Genomic DNA, 12,500 nt, shown 5'->3' on the forward strand with positions numbered 1-12,500 from the left:
TCCCAAAATATCATTCTAGACTGGATCGTTGGCTTTGGTGCCCCTTCAGCCACGTCCTTTCCAATGCAAATGTCATTTTTTTAATATCATCCTGATTTCACTGTGAGATTTTAACTTGTTCTTTTTTTCGGGTCCGGAATTTAAGTGTACATTTAGGCCCATGTTTAAACAGATTTTTCATCGGGTTGCATCACTTTTTCGATGCAGCATTAACACAATTCGTTTTTTGGTATTTACAAAGCCATGCACATGTTAAGAAAAAGTAACAGCACACAGCACCTTGCTCTGCCATGCTTTACTTTGCGTCAGGTAGGTGTTCCACAGGTGGTACATGGTTTTCTTGTACATCCACACATGGATTTTGATGTAAACCCATGTTTACAAAAACATACAGTCATGGTTTTGTGCCACAATGGTGCGCCTCCCCGAGGCTGGTGTAAGGAGAACAGATGTCTTTATGTCTCCATGTTACTGCCTCTTTGCATGTGGTGTGCTGCAATTTGCAGAACAGATACAAGGAGTAAACAAGCACTTGCAATACAACTGGTATGGCATTTCTCCGAGATAGAGCTATTAGCAGTTGTAAACTCCCAACCAGACTTTTCTTGACTCATTAAATGTAAATAATGAGCGCAATCGCGCTGCTACAGTTCACTCATATTGAAACCTATCGGCAAAAGTGCAATTATCTATGTAACCGGCAAAAGTTCAATTAATTATGTAACAGGGTCGATGTCATGCAATGAGCTCGACTTCTGTCAAACGAGATCGTGCTGTGAAAAAAAGAGAAAAAGTAGTCCACAAACCAGATGGAAAACAGCGAGCCTCCTATGTTTTCAGTACTTGGTCGCTGCGCTCAAGGAGGGCTAACCACCGGAAAAGGCATGACGTATGCATGCCTTCCACTAATGAAAGCAAGCAGATTTTAACAGGGAAGCCCACGAACCAATGAAAGACACCAACGTGAAATGGATGGGGCTCCTAGCCCTTTTCTAACTACTACAGCGTCTCGCAAGCAATACGCATCCGCAAGCGCATTCTAGCGCAGGCTTGACTCTAAAAAATCTCCTATGATAGTTGGAGGAAGATATCCCTTTATGCACATCAGCTCTCCTGAACATAAGGCAGATACCCTTGCACTAAAGGCAGCCCGAAGTGCACCTTTGCATAGACAAAGAGCAGAACTGCACCATTTCTGTGAAGATATGTCTGAGTTCTGCTCTCTTCGAGTGACGCACAAAGGAACTTTGCTCGCTGTGCTGCACTGCGTCCCTTCTTTCTAAATATTCCAATTAGTGATCAGTTTACCAAAAAAGTAGCAAATCTGCACCCATAGATGTACTCCTTGAAAGGATACAAATTTACTACCTTTTTAAAATACACAATCACTGGCAATAGTAGCCTTGGAAAGCTATGCCAGATTCAGGTTTGAAGCTATGCCCCTTTTCTTTCTCAGACTCACACAATCCTCTCTCCTGCTGATTCCATTGTAACTCCAGTATGCTCTACTCCTTCATATAGTCCCCAGCAGGGCGCCCTGACAAGCTCTTGTCTCTATAGCTCAGGGGTTAGAGCACTGGTCTAGTAAACCAGGGGTCGTGAGTTCAAATCTCACTGGGGCCTCACAAACATTTTGGATTTAACAACACTTTTTAGTTCATTGGGGAGCCTCACTACAAATATTCTTTTCAAGATAGAAAAACAAAGGCGACACAGGGCAAAGCACGCAAGAACGGGGGGCATTACACACAGTGTCAGTGGAATGACAAACACAAGACTCCTACAGGGTCATACAATTGACTTGTGTGAGTATGGGGGATGTTTAGAGTGTGACATCCCAAAATATCATTCTTGACTTGGTCGTTGGCTTTGGTGCCCCTTCAGCCACGTCCTTTCCAATGCACATGTCATTTTTTTAATATCATCCTGATTTCACTGTGAGATTTTAACTTGTTCTTTTTTTCGGGTCCGTAATTTAAGTGTACATTTAGGCCAATGTTTAAACAGATTTTTCATCGGGTTGCATCACTTTTTCGATGCAGCATTAACACAATTCGTTTTTTGGTATTTACAAAGCCATGCACATGTTAAGAAAAAGTAACAGCACACAGCACCTTGCTCTGCCATGCTTTACTTTGCGTCAGGTAGGTGTTCCACAGGTGGTACATGGTTTTCTTGTACATCCACACATGTATTTCGATGTAAACCCATGTTTACAAAAACATACAGTCATGGTTTTGTGCCACAATGGAGCACCTCCCCGAGGCTGGTGTAAGGAGAACAGATGTCTTTATTTCTCCATGTTACTGCCTCTTTGCATGTGGTGTGCTGCAATTTGCAGAACAGATACAAAGAGTAAACAAGCACTTGCAATACAACTGGTCTGGCATTTCTCCGAGATAGAGCTATTAGCAGTTGTAAACTCCCAACCAGACTTTTCTTGACTCATTAAATGTAAATAATGAGCGCAATCGTGCTGCTACAGTTCACTCATATTGAAACCTATCGGCAAAAGTGCAATTATCTATGTAACCGGCAAAAGTTCAATTAATTAGGTAACAGGGTCGATGTCATGCAATGAGCTCGACTTCTGTCAAACGAGATCGTGCTGTGAAAAAAAGAGAAAAAGTAGTCCACAAACCAGATGGAAAACAGCGAGCCTCCTTTGTTTTCAGTACTTGGTCGCTGCACTCAAGGAGGGCTAACCACCGGAAAAGGCATGACGTATGCATGCCTTCCACTAACGAAAGCAAGCAGATTTTAACAGGGAAGCCCACGAACCAATGAAAGACACCAACTTGAAATGGACGGGGCTCCTAGCCCTTTTCTAACTACAACAGCGTCTCGCAAGCAATACGCATGCTCAAGCGCATTCTAGCGCAGGCTTGACTCTAAAAAATCTCCTATGATAGTTGGAGGAAGATATCCCTTTATGCACATCAGCTCTCCTGAACATAAGGCAGATACCCTTGCACTCAAGGCAGCCCGAAGTGAACCTTTGCATAGACAAAGAGCAGAACTGCACCATTCCTGTGAAGATATGTCTCAGTTCTGCTCTCTTCGAGTGACGCACAAAGGAACTTTGCTCGCTGTGCTGCACTGCGTCCCTTCTTTCTAAATATTCCAATTAGTGATCAGTTTACCAAAAAAGTAGCAAATCTGCACCCATAGATGTACTCCTTGAAAGGATACAAATTTACTACCTTTTTAAAATACACAATCACTGGCAATAGTAGCCTTGGAAAGCTATGCCAGATTCAGGTTTGAAGCTATGCCCCTTTTCTTTCTCAGACTCACACAATCCTCTCTCCTGCTGATTCCATTGTAACTCCAGTATGCTCTACTCCTTCATATAGTCCCCAGCACGGTGTCCTGACAAGCTCTTGGCTCTATAGCTCAGGGGTTAGAGCACTGGTCTAGTAAACCAGGGGTCGTGAGTTCAAATCTCACTGGGGCCTCACAAACATTTTGGATTTAACAACACTTTTTAGTTCATTGGGGAGCCTCACTACAAATATTCTTTTCAAGATAGAAAAACAAAGGCGACACAGGGCAAAGCACGCAAGAACGGGGGGCATTACACACAGTGTCAGTGGAATGACAAACACAAGACTCCTACAGGGTCATACAATTGACTTGTGTGAGTATGGGGGATGTTTAGAGTGTGACATCCCAAAATATCATTCTTGACTTGGTCGTTGGCTTTGGTGCCCCTTCAGCCACGTCCTTTCCAATGCACATGTCATTTTTTTAATATCATCCTGATTTCACTGTGAGATTTTAACTTGTTCTTTTTTTCGGGTCCGGAATTTAAGTGTACATTTAGGCCAATGTTTAAACAGATTTTTCATCGGGTTGCATCACTTTTTCGATGCAGCATTAACACAATTCGTTTTTTGGTATTTACAAAGCCATGCACATGTTAAGAAAAAGTAACAGCACACAGCACCTTGCTCTGCCATGCTTTACTTTGCGTCAGGTAGGTGTTCCACAGGTGGTACATGGTTTTCTTGTACATCCACACATGTATTTCGATGTAAACCCATGTTTACAAAAACATACAGTCATGGTTTTGTGCCACAATGGTGCGCCTCCCCGAGGCTGGTGTAAGGAGAACAGATGTCTTTATTTCTCCATGTTACTGCCTCTTTGCATGTGGTGTGCTGCAATTTGCAGAACAGATACAAAGAGTAAACAAGCACTTGCAATACAACTGGTCTGGCATTTCTCCGAGATAGAGCTATTAGCAGTTGTAAACTCCCAACCAGACTTTTCTTGACTCATTAAATGTAAATAATGAGCGCAATCGCGCTGCTACAGTTCACTCATATTGAAACCTATCGGCAAAAGTGCAATTATCTATGTGACCGGCAAAAGTTCAATTAATTAGGTAACAGGGTCGATGTCATGCAATGAGCTCGACTTCTGTCAAACGAGATCGTGCTGTGAAAAAAAGAGAAAAAGTAGTCCACAAACCAGATGGAAAACAGCGAGCCTCCTATGTTTTCAGTACTTGGTCGCTGCGCTCAAGGAGGGCTAACCACCGGAAAAGGCATGACGTATGCATGCCTTCCACTAACGAAAGCAAGCAGATTTTAACAGGGAAGCCCACGAACCAATGAAAGACACCAACGTGAAATGGACGGGGCTCCTAGCCCTTTTCTAACTACAACAGCGTCTCGCAAGCAATACGCATGCACAAGAGCATTCTAGCGCAGGCTTGACTCTAAAAAATCTCCTATGATAGTTGGAGGAAGATATCCCTTTATGCACATCAGCTCTCCTGAACATAAGGCAGATACCCTTGCACTCAAGGCAGCCCGAAGTGCACCTTTGCATAGACAAAGAGCAGAACTGCACCATTCCTGTGAAGATATGTCTCAGTTCTGCTCTCTTCGAGTGACGCACAAAGGAACTTTGCTCGCTGTGCTGCACTGCGTCCCTTCTTTCTAAATATTCCAATTAGTGATCAGTTTACCAAAAAAGTAGCAAATCTGCACCCATAGATGTACTCCTTGAAAGGATACAAATTTACTACCTTTTTAAAATACACAATCACTGGCAATAGTAGCCTTGGAAAGCTATGCCAGATTCAGGTTTGAAGCTATGCCCCTTTTCTTTCTCAGACTCACACAATCCTCTCTCCTGCTGATTCCATTGTAACTCCACTATGCTCTACTCCTTCATATAGTCCCCAGCAGGGCGCCCTCACAAGCTCTTGGCTCTATAGCTCAGGGGTTAGAGCACTGGTCTAGTAAACCAGGGGTCGTGAGTTCAAATCTCACTGGGGCCTCACAAACATTTTGGATTTAACAACACTTTTTAGTTCATTGGGGAGCCTCACTACAAATATTCTTTTCAAGATAGAAAAACAAAGGCGACACAGGGCAAAGCACGCAAGAACGGGGGGCATTACACACAGTGTCAGTGGAATGACAAACACAAGACTCCTACAGGGTCATACAATTGACTTGTGTGAGTATGGGGGATGTTTAGAGTGTGACATCCCAAAATATCATTCTTGACTTGGTCGTTGGCTTTGGTGCCCCTTCAGCCACGTCCTTTCCAATGCACATGTCATTTTTTTAATATCATCCTGATTTCACTGTGAGATTTTAACTTGTTCTTTTTTTCGGGTCCGTAATTTAAGTGTACATTTAGGCCAATGTTTAAACAGATTTTTCATCGGGTTGCATCACTTTTTCGATGCAGCATTAACACAATTCGTTTTTTGGTATTTACAAAGCCATGCACATGTTAAGAAAAAGTAACAGCACACAGCACCTTGCTCTGCCATGCTTTACTTTGCGTCAGGTAGGTGTTCCACAGGTGGTACATGGTTTTCTTGTACATCCACACATGTATTTCGATGTAAACCCATGTTTACAAAAACATACAGTCATGGTTTTGTGCCACAATGGAGCACCTCCCCGAGGCTGGTGTAAGGAGAACAGATGTCTTTATTTCTCCATGTTACTGCCTCTTTGCATGTGGTGTGCTGCAATTTGCAGAACAGATACAAAGAGTAAACAAGCACTTGCAATACAACTGGTCTGGCATTTCTCCGAGATAGAGCTATTAGCAGTTGTAAACTCCCAACCAGACTTTTCTTGACTCATTAAATGTAAATAATGAGCGCAATCGTGCAGCTACAGTTCACTCATATTGAAACCTATCGGCAAAAGTGCAATTATCTATGTAACCGGCAAAAGTTCAATTAATTAGGTAACAGGGTCGATGTCATGCAATGAGCTCGACTTCTGTCAAACGAGATCGTGCTGTGAAAAAAAGAGAAAAAGTAGTCCACAAACCAGATGGAAAACAGCGAGCCTCCTTTGTTTTCAGTACTTGGTCGCTGCACTCAAGGAGGGCTAACCACCGGAAAAGGCATGACGTATGCATGCCTTCCACTAACGAAAGCAAGCAGATTTTAACAGGGAAGCCCACGAACCAATGAAAGACACCAACTTGAAATGGACGGGGCTCCTAGCCCTTTTCTAACTACAACAGCGTCTCGCAAGCAAAACGCATGCTCAAGCGCATTCTAGCGCAGGCTTGACTCTAAAAAATCTCCTATGATAGTTGGAGGAAGATATCCCTTTATGCACATCAGCTCTCCTGAACATAAGGCAGATACCCTTGCACTCAAGGCAGCCCGAAGTGAACCTTTGCATAGACAAAGAGCAGAACTGCACCATTCCTGTGAAGATATGTCTCAGTTCTGCTCTCTTCGAGTGACGCACAAAGGAACTTTGCTCGCTGTGCTGCACTGCGTCCCTTCTTTCTAAATATTCCAATTAGTGATCAGTTTACCAAAAAAGTAGCAAATCTGCACCCATAGATGTACTCCTTGAAAGGATACAAATTTACTACCTTTTTAAAATACACAATCACTGGCAATAGTAGCCTTGGAAAGCTATGCCAGATTCAGGTTTGAAGCTATGCCCCTTTTCTTTCTCAGACTCACACAATCCTCTCTCCTGCTGATTCCATTGTAACTCCAGTATGCTCTACTCCTTCATATAGTCCCCAGCAGGGCGTCCTGACAAGCTCTTGGCTCTATAGCTCAGGGGTTAGAGCACTGGTCTAGTAAACCAGGGGTCGTGAGTTCAAATCTCACTGGGGCCTCACAAACATTTTGGATTTAACAACACTTTTTAGTTCATTGGGGAGCCTCACTACAAATATTATTTTCAAGATAGAAAAACAAAGGCGACACAGGGCAAAGCACGCAAGAACGGGGGGCATTACACACAGTGTCAGTGGAATGACAAACACAAGACTCCTACAGGGTCATACAATTGACTTGTGTGAGTATGGGGGATGTTTAGAGTGTGACATCCCAAAATATCATTCTTGACTTTGTCGTTGGCTTTGGTGCCCCTTCAGCCACGTCCTTTCCAATGCACATGTCATTTTTTTAATATCATCCTGATTTCACTGTGAGATTTTAACTTGTTCTTTTTTTCGGGTCCGGAATTTAAGTGTACATTTAGGCCAATGTTTAAACAGATTTTTCATCGGGTTGCATCACTTTTTCGATGCAGCATTAACACAATTCGTTTTTTGGTATTTACAAAGCCATGCACATGTTAAGAAAAAGTAACAGCACACAGCACCTTGCTCTGCCATGCTTTACTTTGCGTCAGGTAGGTGTTCCACAGGTGGTACATGGTTTTCTTGTACATCCACACATGTATTTCGATGTAAACCCATGTTTACAAAAACATACAGTCATGGTTTTGTGCCACAATGGAGCACCTCCCCGAGGCTGGTGTAAGGAGAACAGATGTCTTTATTTCTCCATGTTACTGCCTCTTTGCATGTGGTGTGCTGCAATTTGCAGAACAGATACAAAGAGTAAACAAGCACTTGCAATACAACTGGTCTGGCATTTCTCCGAGATAGAGCTATTAGCAGTTGTAAACTCCCAACCAGACTTTTCTTGACTCATTAAATGTAAATAATGAGCGCAATCGTGCTGCTACAGTTCACTCATATTGAAACCTATCGGCAAAAGTGCAATTATCTATGTAACCGCCAAAAGTTCAATTAATTAGGTAACAGGGTCGATGTCATGCAATGAGCTCGACTTCTGTCAAACGAGATCGTGCTGTGAAAAAAAGAGAAAAAGTAGTCCACAAACCAGATGGAAAACAGCGAGCCTCCTATGTTTTCAGTACTTGGTCGCTGCGCTCAAGGAGGGCTAACCACCGGAAAAGGCATGACGTATGCATGCCTTCCACTAACGAAAGCAAGCAGATTTTAACAGGGAAGCCCACGAACCAATGAAAGACACCAATGTGAAATGGACGGGGCTCCTAGCCCTTTTCTAACTACAACAGCGTCTCGCAAGCAATACGCATGCACAAGCGCATTCTAGCGCAGGCTTGACTCTAAAAAATCTCCTATGATAGTTGGAGGAAGATATCCCTTTATGCACATCAGCTGTCCTGAACATAAGGCAGATACCCTTGCACTCAAGGCAGCCCGAAGTGCACCTTTGCATAGACAAAGAGCAGAACTGCACCATTTCTCTGAAGATATGTCTCAGTTCTGCTCTCTTCGAGTGACGCACAAAGGAACTTTGCTCGCTGTGCTGCACTGCGTCCCTTCTTTCTAAATATTCCAATTAGTGATCAGTTTACCAAAAAAGTAGCAAATCTGCACCCATAGATGTACTCCTTGAAAGGATACAAATTTACTACCTTTTTAAAATACACAATCACTGGCAATAGTAGCCTTGGAAAGCTATGCCAGATTCAGGTTTGAAGCTATGCCCCTTTTCTTTCTCAGACTCACACAATCCTCTCTCCTGCTGATTCCATTGTAACTCACGTATGCTTTGCTCCTTCATATAGTCCCCAGCACGGCAGCTTGACAAGCTCTTGGCTCCATAGCTCAGGGGTTAGAGCACTGGTCTTGTAAACCAGGGGTCGTGAGTTCAAATCTCACTGGGGCCTCACAAACATTTTGGATTTATCAACACTTTTTAGTTCATTGGGGAGCCTCACTACAAATATTCTTTTCAAGATAGAAAAACAAAGGCGACACAGGGCAAAGCACGCAAGAACGGGGGGCATTACACACAGTGTCAGTGGAATGACAAACACAAGACTCCTACAGGGTCATACAATTGACTTGTGTGAGTATGGGGGATGTTTAGAGTGTGACATCCCAAAATATCATTCTTGACTTGGTCATTGGCTTTGGTGCCCCTTCAGCCACGTCCTTTCCGATGCACATGTCATTTTTTTAATATCATCCTTTAACTTGTTCTTTTTTTCGTGTCCGGAATTTAAGTGTACATTTAGGCCCATGTTTAAAGAGATTTTTCATCGGGTTGCATCACATTTTCGATGCAGCATTAACACAATTCGTTTTTTGGTATTTACAAAGCCATGCACATGTTAAGAAAAAGTAACAGCACACAGCACCTTGCTCTGCCATGCTTTACTTTGCGTCAGGTAGGTGTTCCACAGGTGGTACATGGTTTTCTTGTACATCCACACATGGATTTTGATGTAAACCCATGTTTACACAAACATACAGTCATGGTTTTGTGCCACAATGTTGCGCCTACCCGAGGCTGGTGTAAGGCGAACAGATGTCTTTATTTCTCCATGTCACTGCCTCTTTGCATGTGGTGTGCTACAATTTGCAGCACAGATACAAAGAGTAAACAAGCACTTGCAATACAACATGTCTGGCATTTCTCCGAGATAGAGCTATTAGCAGCTGTAAACTCCCAACCAGACTTTTCTTGACTCATTAAATGTAAATAATGAGCGCGATCGCGCTGCTACAGTTCACTCATATAGAAACCTATTGGCAAAAGTGCAATTATATATGTAACCGGCAAAAGTTCAATGAATTATGTAACAGGGTTGATGTCATGCAATGAGCTCGACTTCTGTCAAATGAGATTGTGCTGTGAAAAAAAAGAGAAAAAGTAGTCCACAAACCAGATGGAAAACAGCGAGCCTCCTTTGTTTTCAGTACTTGGTCGCTGCGCTCAAGGAGGGCTAACCACCGGAAAAGGCATGACGTATGCATGCCTTCCACTAACGAAAGCAAGCAGATTTTAACAGGGAAGCCCACGAACCAATGAAAGACACCAACGTGAAATGGACGGGGCTCCTAGCCCTTTTCTAACTACAACAGCGTCTCGCAAGCAATACGGATGCGCAAGCGCATTCTAGCGCAGGCTTGACTCTAAATAATCTCCTATGATAGTTGGAGGAAGATATCCCTTTATGCACATCAGCTCTCCTGAACATAAGGCAGATACCCTTGAACTCAAGGCAGCCCGAAGTGCACCTTTGCATAGACAAAGAGCAGAACTGCACCATTTCTGTGAAGATATGTCTCAGTTCTGCTCTCTACGAGTGACGCACAAAGGAACTTTGCTCGCTGTGCTGCACTGCGTCCCTTCTTTCTAAATATTCCAATTAGTGATCAGTTTACCAAAAAAGTAGCAAATCTGCACCCATAGATGTACTCCTTGAAAGGATACAAATTTACTACCTTTTTAAAATACACAATCACTGGCAATAGTAGCCTTGGAAAGCTATGCCAGATTCAGGTTTGAAGCTATGCCCCTTTTCTTTCTCAGACTCACACAATCCTCTCTCCTGCTGATTCCATTGTAACTCCGGTATGCTCTGCTCCTTCATATAGTCCCCAGCACGGCATCCAGACAAGCTCTTGGCTCCATAGCTCAGGGTTTAGAGCACTGGTCTAGTAAACCCTGGTTGTGAGTTCAAATCTCACTGGGGCCTCACAAACATTTTGGATTTAACAACACTTTTTAGTTCATTGGGGAGCCTCACTACAAATATTCTTTTCAAGATAGAAAAACAAAGGCGACACAGGGCAAAGCACGCAAGAACGGGGGGCATTACACACAGTGTCAGTGGAATGACAAACACAAGACTCCTACAGGGTCATACAATTGACTTGTGTGAGTATGGGGGATGTTTAGAGTGTGACATCCCAAAATATCATTCTTGACTTGGTCGTTGGCTTTGGTGCCCCTTCAGCCACGTCCTTTCCAATGCACATGTCATTTTTTTAATATCATCCTGATTTCACTGTGAGATTTTAACTTGTTCTTTTTTTCGGGTCCGGAATTTAAGTGTACATTTAGGCCCATGTTTAAACAGATTTTTCATCGGGTTGCATCACTTTTTCGATGCAGCATTAACACAATTCGTTTTTTGGTATTTACAAAGCCATGCACATGTTAAGAAAAAGTAACAGCGCACAGCACCTTGCTCTGCCATGCTTTACTTTGCGTCAGGTAGGTGTTCCACAGGTGGTACATGGTTTTCTTGTAGATCAACACATGGATTTTGATGTAAACCCATGTTTACAAAAACATACAGTCATGGTTTTGTGCCACAATGGTGCGCCTCCCCGAGGCTGGTGTAAGGAGAACAGATGTCTTTTACTGCCTCTTTGCATGTGGTGTGCTGCAATTTGCAGAACATATACAAGGAGTAAACAAGCACTTGCAATACAACTGGTCTGGCATTTCTCTGAGATAGAGCTATTAGCAGTTGTAAACTCCCAACCAGACTTTTCTTGACTCATTAAATGTAAATAATGAGCGCAATCGCGCTGCTACAGTTCACTCATATTGAAACCTATCGGCAAAAGTGCAATTATCTATGTAACCGGCAAAAGTTCAATTAATTATGTAACAGGGTCGATGTCATGCAATGAGCTCGACTTCTGTCAAACGAGATCGTGCTGTGAAAAAAAGAGAAAAAGTAGTCCACAAACCAGATGGAAAACAGCGAGCCTCCTATGTTTTCAGTACTTGGTCGCTGCGCTCAAGGAGGGCTAACCACCGGAAAAGGCATGACGTATGCATGCCTTCCACTAACGAAAGCAAGCAGATTTTAACAGGGAAGCCCACGAACCAATGAAAGACACCAACGTGAAATGGACAGGGCTCCTAGCCCTTTTCTAACTACAACAGCGTCTCGCAAGCAATACGCATGCGCAAGCGCATTCTAGCGCAGGCTTGACTCTAAAAAATCTCCTATGATAGTTGGAGGAAGATATCCCTTTATGCACATCAGCTCTCCTGAACATAAGGCAGATACCCTTGCACTGAAGGCAGCCCGAAGTGCACCTTTGCATAGACAAAGAGCAGAACTGCACCATTTCTGTGAAGATATGTCTCAGTTCTGCTCTCTACGAGTGACGCACAAAGGAACTTTGCTGGCTGTGCTGCACTGCGTCCCTTCTTTCTAAATATTCCAATTAATGATCAGTTTACCAAAAAAGTAGCAAATCTGCACCCATAGATGTACTCCTTGAAAGGATACAAATTTACTACCTTTTTAAAATACACAATCACTGGCAATAGTAGCCTTGGAAAGCTATGCCAGATTCAGGTTCGAAGCTATGCCCCTTTTCTTTCTCAGACTCACACAATCCTCTCTCCTGCTGATTCCATTGTAACTCAGGTACGCTCTGCTCCTTCATAT

At 43.1% G+C, this 12,500-nt stretch overlaps 5 non-coding genes across 5 annotated transcripts; all 5 read left to right on the top strand.

Moving 5' to 3' along the window:
- Nucleotides 1-1,550: 1,550 nt before the first annotated feature.
- TRNAT-AGU (transfer RNA threonine (anticodon AGU)) lies at nt 1,551-1,623 on the top strand. Its single transcript has one exon. It is a non-coding gene; the product is annotated as a tRNA-Thr (tRNA).
- A 1,762-nt stretch (nt 1,624-3,385) lies between these two features.
- Nucleotides 3,386-3,458, top strand: TRNAT-AGU (transfer RNA threonine (anticodon AGU)). The gene has a single exon. It is a non-coding gene; the product is annotated as a tRNA-Thr (tRNA).
- A 1,762-nt stretch (nt 3,459-5,220) lies between these two features.
- On the top strand, nt 5,221-5,293 carry TRNAT-AGU (transfer RNA threonine (anticodon AGU)). Its single transcript has one exon. It is a non-coding gene; the product is annotated as a tRNA-Thr (tRNA).
- A 1,762-nt stretch (nt 5,294-7,055) lies between these two features.
- On the top strand, nt 7,056-7,128 carry TRNAT-AGU (transfer RNA threonine (anticodon AGU)). The gene has a single exon. It is a non-coding gene; the product is annotated as a tRNA-Thr (tRNA).
- Nucleotides 7,129-8,890: 1,762 nt separating this feature from the next.
- Nucleotides 8,891-8,963, top strand: TRNAT-UGU (transfer RNA threonine (anticodon UGU)). Its single transcript has one exon. It is a non-coding gene; the product is annotated as a tRNA-Thr (tRNA).
- Nucleotides 8,964-12,500: the final 3,537 nt, after the last annotated feature.

The sequence above is a fragment of the Pleurodeles waltl genome, unplaced genomic scaffold (genome assembly GCF_031143425.1).
Source record: "Pleurodeles waltl isolate 20211129_DDA unplaced genomic scaffold, aPleWal1.hap1.20221129 scaffold_39, whole genome shotgun sequence".
Taxonomy (NCBI): Eukaryota; Metazoa; Chordata; class Amphibia; order Caudata; family Salamandridae; genus Pleurodeles; species Pleurodeles waltl.